At 36.8% G+C, this 11,531-nt stretch overlaps 1 pseudogene across 1 annotated transcript in view; it reads left to right on the plus strand.

Moving 5' to 3' along the window:
- The window catches only part of LOC145789380 (putative complex I intermediate-associated protein 30), a 238,969-nt pseudogene extending 237,124 nt beyond the window's left edge, over positions 1-1,845 (plus strand). The window contains exons 8-9 of the transcript XR_014330005.1: positions 115-213; positions 1,358-1,845. The product of XR_014330005.1 is annotated as a putative complex I intermediate-associated protein 30 (transcript). The remainder of the gene's footprint in view (positions 1-114; positions 214-1,357) is intronic.
- The last annotated feature ends 9,686 nt before the right edge of the window (positions 1,846-11,531 follow it).

Here is an 11,531-nt window from a genome sequence, read left to right on the forward strand (position 1 = left end):
TCTTCGTTGAGAATGGGTTATTGAGAGGCTTGTATATCTAGTGGTCTGTCTGGGGCTAATAGTTGATATCGGACTGTTCAATTTGTACTGAACTTTTAGCATACTGTGATGCAGATTTATATGGAAAATTGGGTCAATTCACCTGGGCAGGAGGAGGATAATTCCTGACAAGCTTTTGTTTTTGTGCCTAGGGACAACTAGTATATTGCTAAGGCAAGTTCCGCACCCCCAAGCTAAATCTTTCGTATAGCTGGAGATTACTAAGACAGTTTAGAGACTGACTAGAAAAAGCTAAGAAAGGAAAAAACATGACGAAATTGTAGTAATTTATCTGGAAAGATGCGCAGGTACCGTACAACAGAAAACATTGACAGTATTGATATTATAAACAAAAAACTGTTATTAATAACACCATAATTTGAATCTGCTTATGATATTGCTACTTGGAGCCAAGATTATGCATCTTTTGTTAATGGGAATGACCTTTCTGCTTGATAATTGAAATTAGTCAATTTGTAGACCGTGGTAAGATTTGTTTATATGGTTAAATGAGCCAACATGCCAGTTTGTGCTTGTATATAGGAAATCAAGTGTCATTTGACGTATAAGACTACTTGGAAATTTACTCTTTTACGTTTTTGTTGTGTCCATTTGCGCACTTGAAACATGTTCTATTGAGGCTTAGGTGGGGTTTGACAATTGCTTATTATTATTATTATTACAGAATCTAAAAAAGCTTATGCATTTGGTAATTGCTAGAAATAATTTTTTTGGGTCTTTTTAAACTTGCTTTTTGGTGAAAAAAGTCTCATATTACCCTTATATAATTGTTGGGCCTTTGTAGGGACACACTGGAATTTCTGAAGTATTGGGGGTAAAATCTTATTTTCACAAATTTGATAAATAATAGAGAAGTCATCCTAAATAGGCTTATTTTCTTTTGGCTTTTTTAGCAAAAAAAGAGCTTATTTAGGAGATCCCAAACAGAGGCTTAAGTTGCCCTGTTCTGCGATTGGAATTTCAGACTCATAATTCTATGTAATGCCGGTAAGAAAAAAAGATAATAGACAGAGGAATACTTTTCCATCATTTTGGGGAGTATGGAGTCTGATAGTGAATTGTCATGTTGAAAATGTTAAATATGAAATATTTCTTTCTTATCTTTTGACATCTGCTTTATGTCGAATATCCATTTAAAATAATTTTTTATGGAACTGTTGCTTGATTTGCTTGCTTGCAACATGGTTGACTTGCCCTAGAGCTGAGATAATCTCGTAACACTTCTTTGCATGGAAAAAAAAATACCTGTAAATTAACTACGAATTGATTGTGCTTTGGAAACATTGTGGCTTTACAGATTCTGCTTGCTCGATATCTGCCAACATGGAGAGGGAATGCTATAGACATAGACTTGGAAATGAATCCATCTCGAATTGTTGGCATGTCTCTATCTGTCGATGCAGAAGGTGGAGCCCCAGGTGCCAGGTCTGGCCCAGGTGATTTTCAAGTGGAAATCAATTGGATTAAAGCCTTGAGGACAACACAGTGAGTTGTAAAATGCTTTGTTGTACATTGTTCATTTTGAACATGTTACATTTAAAAGTTATTGACCAAAAAAAAAAGTGTTTTTGGTTAATGTGCTAACTGAAATCTCGAATCATGGAGGTGCTGTTTGGTTTCCTGTATTTTCTCTGAACTTTCTCATTAATTTGGAGTGTCTTTTAACTTGACTTAGTGGACATTGATTCTTGTTGCACTCTCAACTTGCAAAATACTCTGTTCTGCCTATGTACCGCTTTCATCTTTGTAATAGCAACATTCAACCGTTCACTTTCTCTGATTCAATTTCTCATCGTCCTAGTTTATGACTGTTTCAATCTTAGATTTGTGGGTGTATTTGGTTGTGTTTTTGTTTTTGTTTTTGTTTGTTTGTTTGTTTGTTTATTTGTTTTTTTTTTTTGTGTGTTTTTAAAAACTAAAACCAGATGGAAAATTTGAGCATATCCATCATTTTTCATTTTTTTGTAAAATATTTTTCAAAATAACTTTTTGGTTTTTCTTCATAATGTATTGTTCTCAAAAACATTTGTTAAAAACTGTTTTTGCAAGGTTTTGACAACTTGTACAATCGATAGTACTTGAAAATGAAAGGATTTTTTTTTTTTTTTGAAAATATACGAAAGGTTATGATAACTCATGGCCCTTATGTGATTTGTAAAAATTTCGATTTGACTTGTTTGGTGAGTTATGACTGTTTGTGGTGATTGTTACTAGTTTTGTGAATAAAAAAAAAAGTTGATATTACGTGGCCTATGACTCTGACTCCGGATAAGGGGTTGTTTGGGGTGTCTTAAATAAGTATATTTTTTGTCTTTTTGAATTAAAAAATTGAAGAAAAAAATATGGATGTTTGGGTTAACTTTTTGACTTTTTATAAAAAAAATGTGTATTAAAAAATTATATAATTTAGTGTGTAGGGAAAAATTAGGATTAAGAGTTGTACAGTTGTTATTTTTGACTTTTGGTGAATAGAGATAATTTTTTAATTTTTTAACTTTTTAACAATTTGTCAAACTTGGCCTAAGTTAGGTTTGTTTTGTGGTTATGAGTATGGTTATCAAAATTCTTATTTGAATGGTAGGATTTTACGAGTTGGACCAAATAATTTAGATTATAATAAGATTTTTAAATAACTACAATCTTTTAACTATAAAATTATGTAGAATTGCCCTTCGATTTCAATTCTAATACCATTTTGATTTTATCAATTTTTTTTTCCTTTTATTTATTTTTTGTATGTGTATATGCATATATTTATATTAAAAAAAACTGACTATAAACTCCATTTTCAACCATATTCTCTAATTTATGTTAATATAGAAGATAAATTACCGGTTGACATACGTGACACAGGTGCAATTTAAATAAGCATAAATTATATTAAGGGTAAACTATCAATAGGTCCTAATAGTTGGATTTAATTTCCATAAAGTTCTATTGAAAATAAGTCTTGTTAAAATTGTCGTTAAAAATAAATTTTTTTGTGGTAATTTTTTATATATGTCGCAAAAAATTGACAATTAGTGACCTTTTTTGTCACGATTTTTATAAATTATCGCTAAAACTTACAATTATTAACATTTTTTTATGTCAAATTTTTTTCATAAGACCTATTAAACAATAAGTCTACTTATTAAGAGTTACACGTAAGTATCCCAATTATCAATAGATCTTACTTTTGAGATTTATTACCCATTAAGTCTTATTGATAAATTTATCAAATTTATTAGTTTTTCTTGTTTTTATGAATAAATTTATAGTAATAAATTTATCTATGAAGACTTGTAGATAAATAAATCTAGTTAATAAGACTGGTTGGTAAATGCTCCTCGAAATAAATGATAAAAAAATTAAATAATATTAAAATATGTATATTGTTCAAACGGTAAAAGTTTTATTTCTTAAACTTAAGGTTTCGTGTTACCCAAAAGACAACCTAACAGGAGGGGTGAATTAGGTTTTTATAATTAAAATTAATAATACTCTAATAAAAATTATGACTTGCACAATAAATAAATATAATTACTGAAATAAAAATAATTAAAACAAGTGCTTTAACAACTATGTTAGTTAATGATTTTAGCACAGTAAAAATGTGAAGTATAGTTATGGCAATTTAAAATAAAATAAAGAGATAAGGGTGAGAGAGACAAACAAATTTATAGCGGTTCGGCTTCAACTCGGCCTACGTCCACTCCTCAAGTTTCATTTGAGATTTTCCATTATACTCTACCTTCACAGGGTGCTAGCAACCTTTTCACAGATGGAGCAATCCTCCACAGATTTTACACTGACTTTCTAAGTCAAAAACACTGAATGTGCTATACTCTCACAAGGTTGAAAAGAATGTATTTTTGCTTTCACAGAAAGCTACAAGATTTATCTCTCAAAGATAGATATAAAAATGAAACTCTTGTTTTTTTGTAAACCTCACACAAGCAAGATGGGCTTAAAGTTATAAGGCTCAGTGTATAATTTCTGAGAATAGATGTGAGTGATTATAGATCAATGAATATTTTCAGGTTTTTGTAACTTGTTTACATTAGAAGCTTTGGTATATATAATGAAAATTATAGCCGTTTATAACCGTTGTAGTCATTTGAATTTATAGCCGTTTATAGCCGTTGTACTCCATCATTACTAATTTGAATTTCTTCCACTCTATCATTACAAATTTGAATATCTTCCACTTGAACCTTTTGAACCTTTTGGCCTGCTGTTGTACTGGGCTATTTGAACTCCTGATTTAATCAAATATTAAATACATTCTAACAACATTTAGGATAAAGGTTTAGGCGAGAAATAATGGGACAAAATAAAATTTGATTTTATTAAAACATAAAATCATCAAAACAAATGTTGATTCAATTTTTCTTTTTCAACTAAATCATCAAAATAAATTTTGATTATATTTTTTTCTTTCAAATAAATCATCAAAATAAATTTTGATTTTATTTTTCTCTTCCAAATAAATTAAAACATAATTAAATAAATCATCAAAATAAATAAATTTAACAATCTCTCCCTTTTTGATGATGGCGCACAATGATGTTTTGATTTGATTTGGCAGTAAGAAAAGCCCCCCCTCAAGTCATGCTCTCTGAATTCATTTCTAAATACATAGGTTAGCACATGTGTAATAAATACGCTTTAATTAGAGACATGATATGAGACTAAGATATCAAACTATAAATACATAATCATCAGATCAGTTTTCAAATAATATCATAATTTGAAAATAATACCATAATACATAACATCATATAATTTTCCCCCCTATGACATTATCAAAAGGAAATCATCAGAATCTAGAGGAGGAGGAGGAGAAAAAGGATAGGGATAAATGGCATCAAAAAATAGATAATCAAAACATATATATATATATATATGAATCGCCCGCGCCTCTCTTTTTCGTTGAAAATCGCGTCGAACACGTGGCCTCGCTTTTGCGTCAGTCGACCGACAAAAGCAGCTTTCCTCGATTACTACTCGCCTCGGCTATCTCTCCCTCATTGTCTTCTTCTCTTCAGCCTCGTCTCTTCAGCCTTCTTCTTAATCACACTCGTCTGCTTCTTCTTCTTCACCTCACTTTCTTCTATCTCTTCTTCACCACTCTCTTCTGTTCTTCTTCCTCATCGAATGGAGGAGGCCAAACCTCAGTCTGTTTGCTTCTATTTCTCTGCAACTCATTTCTTTGACACCTCTCACCTCTAATCCATGGCTTCCTCATCCCATCCCCTTACTCTATTTCCGGACCTAAACGATCCCATAAGCTCAGCTGGATCGAGTGCCTCTACTCCTACTCTTCCTGTCATTCCTCTGCCTAACCTTCCTATGATGTCGATTGAGCAAATCATGGCAGCTCAATCTGACATAGAAGCCAATCATTTCACACTGACGTCCTGTATAGAGACGGTGACGGCAGTCACAAAATTGGCTCACCGATTGCAGAACAGGACGAGTAAGCTCCAACAGGTCAACGCCCAATTCTCTCTGCTCCAGCGCATGTACAAGGATGCGCGAGCAGAAATAGGCGCACTGAAGGCTGAAAATAAAGAGCTTAAACGGAAGACCACCTCCATGGCCCGATTTGGAGTAACGTCGTTCTTGGCCTTTGATAGTCAGTGGGGAGTCGTCGCTCTCGACGAAAGCACGGGGGCAGGGGTGTCAAGGGTCGCTCAAGGTGATAAAAAGAAGAAGAAAACGATGGAAGAGGCGAGTAAGTAAGAACGGCGTATGGCCCGAAAAAAAAAATGAAGGGTTTTTTTTTTTTGTATGTTTATTCTGATCGGCGTGTGGCTGAAAAAAAAATGAAAGGTGTTTTTTTTTTAATGTAAATATTTGTATTTTGATTTGTTTTTATTTTTATGTTTAAGTACTGAAAAATGAAATTAAAAAGCAGAAAAAAAAGAAAATTAAGTCTAAACAAAAAATAATAATGAGAAAAAAAAAAAAAAAATTAAGCCTAATAACAAAATTAAATAAATTAAAATAAAATAATACCAGCAGAAATTAAAATTAATGGGATATTGGTGTTGTTGGAATGGTAATGCAAAAAAAAAATACCATGAGGGTTTAAAAAAAAACAATGTATGCAAAGTTAACTTTACCTCAAGATGCAGAACCAAAAAAAAATTACATAGTTGAGAATAGCAAACTGTTAAGGAGAATAAATGTATGAAGGACTTAAGAACATTCAACTGATATAAATGTTTCCATATCAATGTAGCAATACACATATATCATTTTAACAAAAATTCAAGTTTCACAGTCATAACAAAACTTTTTAAGTAGAAATCGACATTCCAAGATCGCCATAAATAAAATTGAAGTGATCCTCACTTAGGGGTTTTGTGAAAATATCCGCCAATTGCTTATCGGTGTTTACAAATTCAAGTACAATATCCCATTTTTGAGCATGATCTCTTAAAAAATGATGTCGAATTTCAATATGTTTTGTTCGTGAGCGTTGAATTGGATTTTTGCTTAAATTGATGGCACTAGTATTATCACATTTAATAAAGATATGATCATAATGCAAATCAAAGTCCTCCAATAGTTGTTTCATCCAAATTATTTGGGCACAACAACCTCCGGAAGCTATATATTTAGCTTCGACCATTGATAAAGCAACAAAATTTTACTTTTTGTTAAACCAAGATACTAATGAGTTACCAAGAAAGTGACAAGTGCTACTGGTGCTTTTTCTATCAAGTTTGCATCCGGCAAAGTCGGCATCCGAGTAACTAATTAAATCAAATGCATAATCTCTAGGATAAAACAGTCCCAAATTTTGAGTGCCAACAAGATATTTAAAAATTCTTTTAACAGCACTGAGATGTGATTCCTTAGGATTTGATTGATATCTAGCACACATACAAACATTAAATATAATATCGGGTCTACTTGCAGTTACATGAAGAAGTGAGCCGATCATACCTTGATATTTTGTTTGATCAATGGACTTACCTTCTTCATCCTTGTGTCACGGCCTTAGACTTCGCAAGCCAATCGTGCGGCCTTAGATGCTTTTCAACCCTCTTGGTTGCACCTAAGTCAGCCTTCCCACTCAACCACACTAACTTGGACACAAAGTTTAGATGGAAGAATGGCTTCACTATACAAGTTTACTGTACAAGTATAGTTGTGTACAAAGCTTTACAAGGCTCTCACACTCACACTCACACTCACAAGTGCTTCACTCTTAGAGCTCTCTTGGATCTCCAGCATTCCATGCCTAACAAATGAGACCCCTCACCCTTATATAGCCATCCCCCTCCTCAATGGATGGCTAGGATCATTTTGATCCAAGGGCTACAAACACTCGTCTAGAACTCTCCTTACTAGAATTCTCTACACTAGTGTAGTACATGGTAGGCTTCTCCAGGATAATCTAGGATGTTCCAGACCCATCCAGACTCCTCTGGACACTCCAAGGTTCTTCCACATTCCGGAATCTTCTAGGCCACTCTGGACCCTTCCACCACGTTCTAGAGTCTTCCAGCATACTCTAGCCCGTTCTCGCACCTTCCGGAACCTTCCAGCGCATTTGGCACACTTCAAATGCTGCTCCTCGTGTCACAGAAATTCTCGGGGCGTGACACTCTCCCCCACCCGATTCCGTGACGCCCTCGTCACGCAGAAGCATACCGAGCCACCACGTCTCGATATGATCTGTGTCCGCTGCTGCTGGTGCTTGCCTCTTCGCCCTTGCCCTTGCCATGCTGCTCATTCTGCTGCATTGCCGCAAATGCTTTCCCCTTGTCCTTGAGTAGTTGACTCTTCGCCACCAATGGGACCTCACATGGTCGACCACCTGCAAACAACAACATGGTTGCAACGTGCGGGACTGCCATCACATTGTTCTTCCTCATAAAATCCATCCCTAGGATTATGGGGTGGTCATCCATCTCAATGATCGAGAACTCCACTTGCCCAGTCCAACTCCCAATGGTCAAGTCAACACTCCTTACGACACCTTGGATTGGTTTGGCCTTCGCATTCACTGGCTTGGACCAACCCTTGTTCTCTTTCACCTTTAAGCCCAGCCTCTTAGCCTCTTCGGTGCTCACAAAGTTATGAGTGGCACCTGTATCCACTAACGCGTGTGAAGTCATCCCGTTTACCTTCACCTCCGTGTAGAGCACATCCTTCTTTTGGATGCTCCTCGGCTCCTGCATTTTCTCATTCTTCTTGGACACCGACCCAAGAAGTTGGATGCTCCCCAGTTGGGCTTCCTTTTTTGAAGCGCTATCACTATCGGAGCCCTTCGCCACTTTCTTCTTCATGGCACTCGGCGTCTTCTTCTTCGGGCAGTTCCTCACCATGTGCGGTCCGTTGCACCGGAAACACTCAAGCTGCCCTTTGCCCTCACGCTTCTTCCTTGGAGATCCGGTGCGTTGCCCATTCTTGCGCCGTTCCTGTCTCTTTTGGTACTCTCCATCACTGCTCTCATCATCGGTGGTTTGTGGAGACTGTCTCCCACCTTTAGTATGACCCTCTCTTGCACCCTTGGGTTTCCCTAGCGCTTTGAAGTCATCCAGCTTCTCCGCTTCTGCTAGTTCAGTTGCAAGGTCTTTTACTCCTTGACTCTGCAACTCTCTTACTGCCCAAGGCTGTAACCCATCCAGGAAGCCATACAACGCCTCTTTCTCCGCCATGTCGGGGATCTCCAACAGTAGCGCGGAATACTTCTTCACATAATCCCGCAGTGACCCCTCATGCCTTAGCTTGCGTAGCTTCCTGTACGCTTGGAACTCGACATTGACAGGGTAGAAGTGCTTCTTCAACTCTCTCTTGAGCTCAGCCCAAGTCTCTATCTTGCACAACCCCTTTTCCATGTCAGCGTACCGCCTCCTCCACCATAGCATTGCAGTGTCCTTCAGATACAAGGTAGCGGTCTGCACCTTCTCGTCTTCGTCCTCGATGTTGACGTTCTCAAAGTACCGCTCCATGTTCCAAATGAAGTTATCGATCTCCTGGGCATCCCTTGTACCATCATAGCTCTTAGGTTCTGGCGCACGAACCTTCCTCCTAGTTAGAGCCAAATTCCCTCCATTGCCAGCGACGATGGCCTTCTTGCACAACTCCAACTCCACTTCTAAGCTAGCCACCCTCGCCTCTAGGGCCTTCTGTTCGGTGGGACTGTCTCTAACTACCTCTGAGAGAGACGAGTTCACCCTTTCTTCGAAGGAATCAACCTTTTCCTTCAACTCTTCTACCCTAGCAATAAGACTAGCAAAGTGAGCGAAGAATTCTCCTACATGGGATGTGGGCTTACCAGGGCCAACTAGAGCTTCCTCCAGCCTAGTGAACCGCTCTGCCACAATCTCCATCATCCCCTCAAGTCGTGCCTCCAATGTTGCCATTGAGTCCTTCGTTGAGAGCTTCTTCACCCTGGGGACGTTAGCACCTTCGTCACCCGAAGTAGCCATGTACACCTCTCTCGGTTACTTTTTCACGTAACCTCGCTCTGATACCAACTGTCACGGCCTTAGACTTCGCAAGCCAACCGTGTGGCCTTAGATGCTTTTCAACCCTCTTGGTTGCACCTAAGTCAGCCTTCCCACTCAACCACACTAACTTGGACACAAAGTTTAGGTGGAAGAATGCCTTCACTATACAAGTTTACTGTACAAGTATAGTTGTGTACAAAGCTTTACAAGGCTCTCACACTCACACTCACAAGTGCTTCACTCTTAGAGCTCTCTTGGATCTCCAGCATTCCATGCCTAACAAATGAGACCCCTCACCCTTATATAGCCATCCCCCTCCTCAATGGACGGCTAGGATCATTTTGATCCAAGGGCTATAAACACTCATCTAGAACTCTCCATAGAACTATCTAGGACAACTACCCTTCCTACTACATTCTAGAATTCTCTACACTAGTGTAGTACATGGTAGGCTTCTCCAGGATAATCTAGGATGTTCCAGACCCATCCAGACTCCTCTGGACACTCCAAGGTTCTTCCACATTCCGGAATCTTCTAGGCTACTCTGGACCCTTCCACCACGTTCTAGAGTCTTCCAGCATACTCTAGCCCGTTCTCGCACCTTCTGGAACCTTCCAGCACATTTGGCACACTTCAAATGCTGCTCTCGTGTCACATAAATTCTCGGGGCGTGACACTTGTCTAGCTTAATGGATGTGCTCATAAGTGTTCCAACTGTTTTTGAGTCATACATACCAAACTTTTTGGGTAGTTCTTTTGTGTACTTAGTTTGGTTGATAAAAATTCATTCCTTACATTGTTTGATTTGAAACCCAAGGAAATAATTTAGCTCTCACATCATGCTCATCTCAAACTCACTTTGCATACATTTAGCAAATTCCTTACACAAGGTTTCATTAGTAGCACCAAATATAATGTCATCCACATATATTTGCATAATAAGTAAATCATCATTTTTTGTTTTAACAAAAAGTGTTGTGTCAATTGTTCCTCTAGAAAAATTATTTTCAATCAAAAATTTACTTAATCGTTCATACCATGCACAAGGTGCTTGTTTCAAACCATATAAAGCTTTTGATAGTTTAAAAATATGATTTGGAAAAGCATAATCTTCAAAACGTGGGGGTTGTTTAATATAAACTTCCTCATTTATAAAACTATTAAGAAAGACACTTTTACATCCATTTGATAAAGTTTGAAATCTCTAAAACATATAAATGTAAGTAACATGCGAATGGCTTCTAATCTAGCAACCGGAGCAAATGTTTCATCGAAATCAATACATTCTTCTTGATTGTATCCTTGTGCAACAAGTCTAGCCTTGTTTCTTATAATTGTGCCGGATTCATCAAGCTTGTTTCGAGAGATCCATTTGGTACCGATAATGGTATGATCTTTAGGTTTTGGCACAAGTTCTCACACTTTGTTTCTCTTAAATTGGTTAAGCTCTTCATGCATAGCTATCATCCAATGTTCATCGAATTTGGCTTCTTGAAAGTTTTTAAGCTCAATTTGTGAGAGAAAAGCCAAGTTACTACAAATATTTCTAAGTGAAGAGTGAGTTTCAATACCTTTTGTAGGGTCACCTAGGATTAAATCCTTAGGGTGATTATGAACAAACTTCCATTCTCTTGGCAAATCATTATTGTTTCCTCCTTCTTCTTGAGGTGGGAGAATAGGTTGTTCAATCTCTTTATTCAGCTTACATGGTTGGTTCTCTTCTTTGTAGATATTTGAATCTTCCACATTTGGTTCCAAATCTATATTATCACTAACAATTTGCTTTTGAGTAGAGATGTTAGTTTCATCAAATACCACATGTATAGATTCTTCCACAATAAGAGTTCTTTTATTAAAAACACGATAAGCTTTGTTACTTAAGGAATATCCAAGAAAAATTGCTTCATCAGATTTTGAATCAAATTTACCTAAGTTATCCTTACCATTATTGTGCACAAAACATTTACAACCAAAAACATGCAAGTGACTAATGTTGGGTTTTCTATCATGCCAAAG

Source organism: Camellia sinensis, chromosome 5 (assembly GCF_055761805.1).
Source record: "Camellia sinensis isolate YWXY chromosome 5, ASM5576180v1, whole genome shotgun sequence".
Lineage (NCBI taxonomy): Eukaryota > Viridiplantae > Streptophyta > Magnoliopsida > Ericales > Theaceae > Camellia > Camellia sinensis.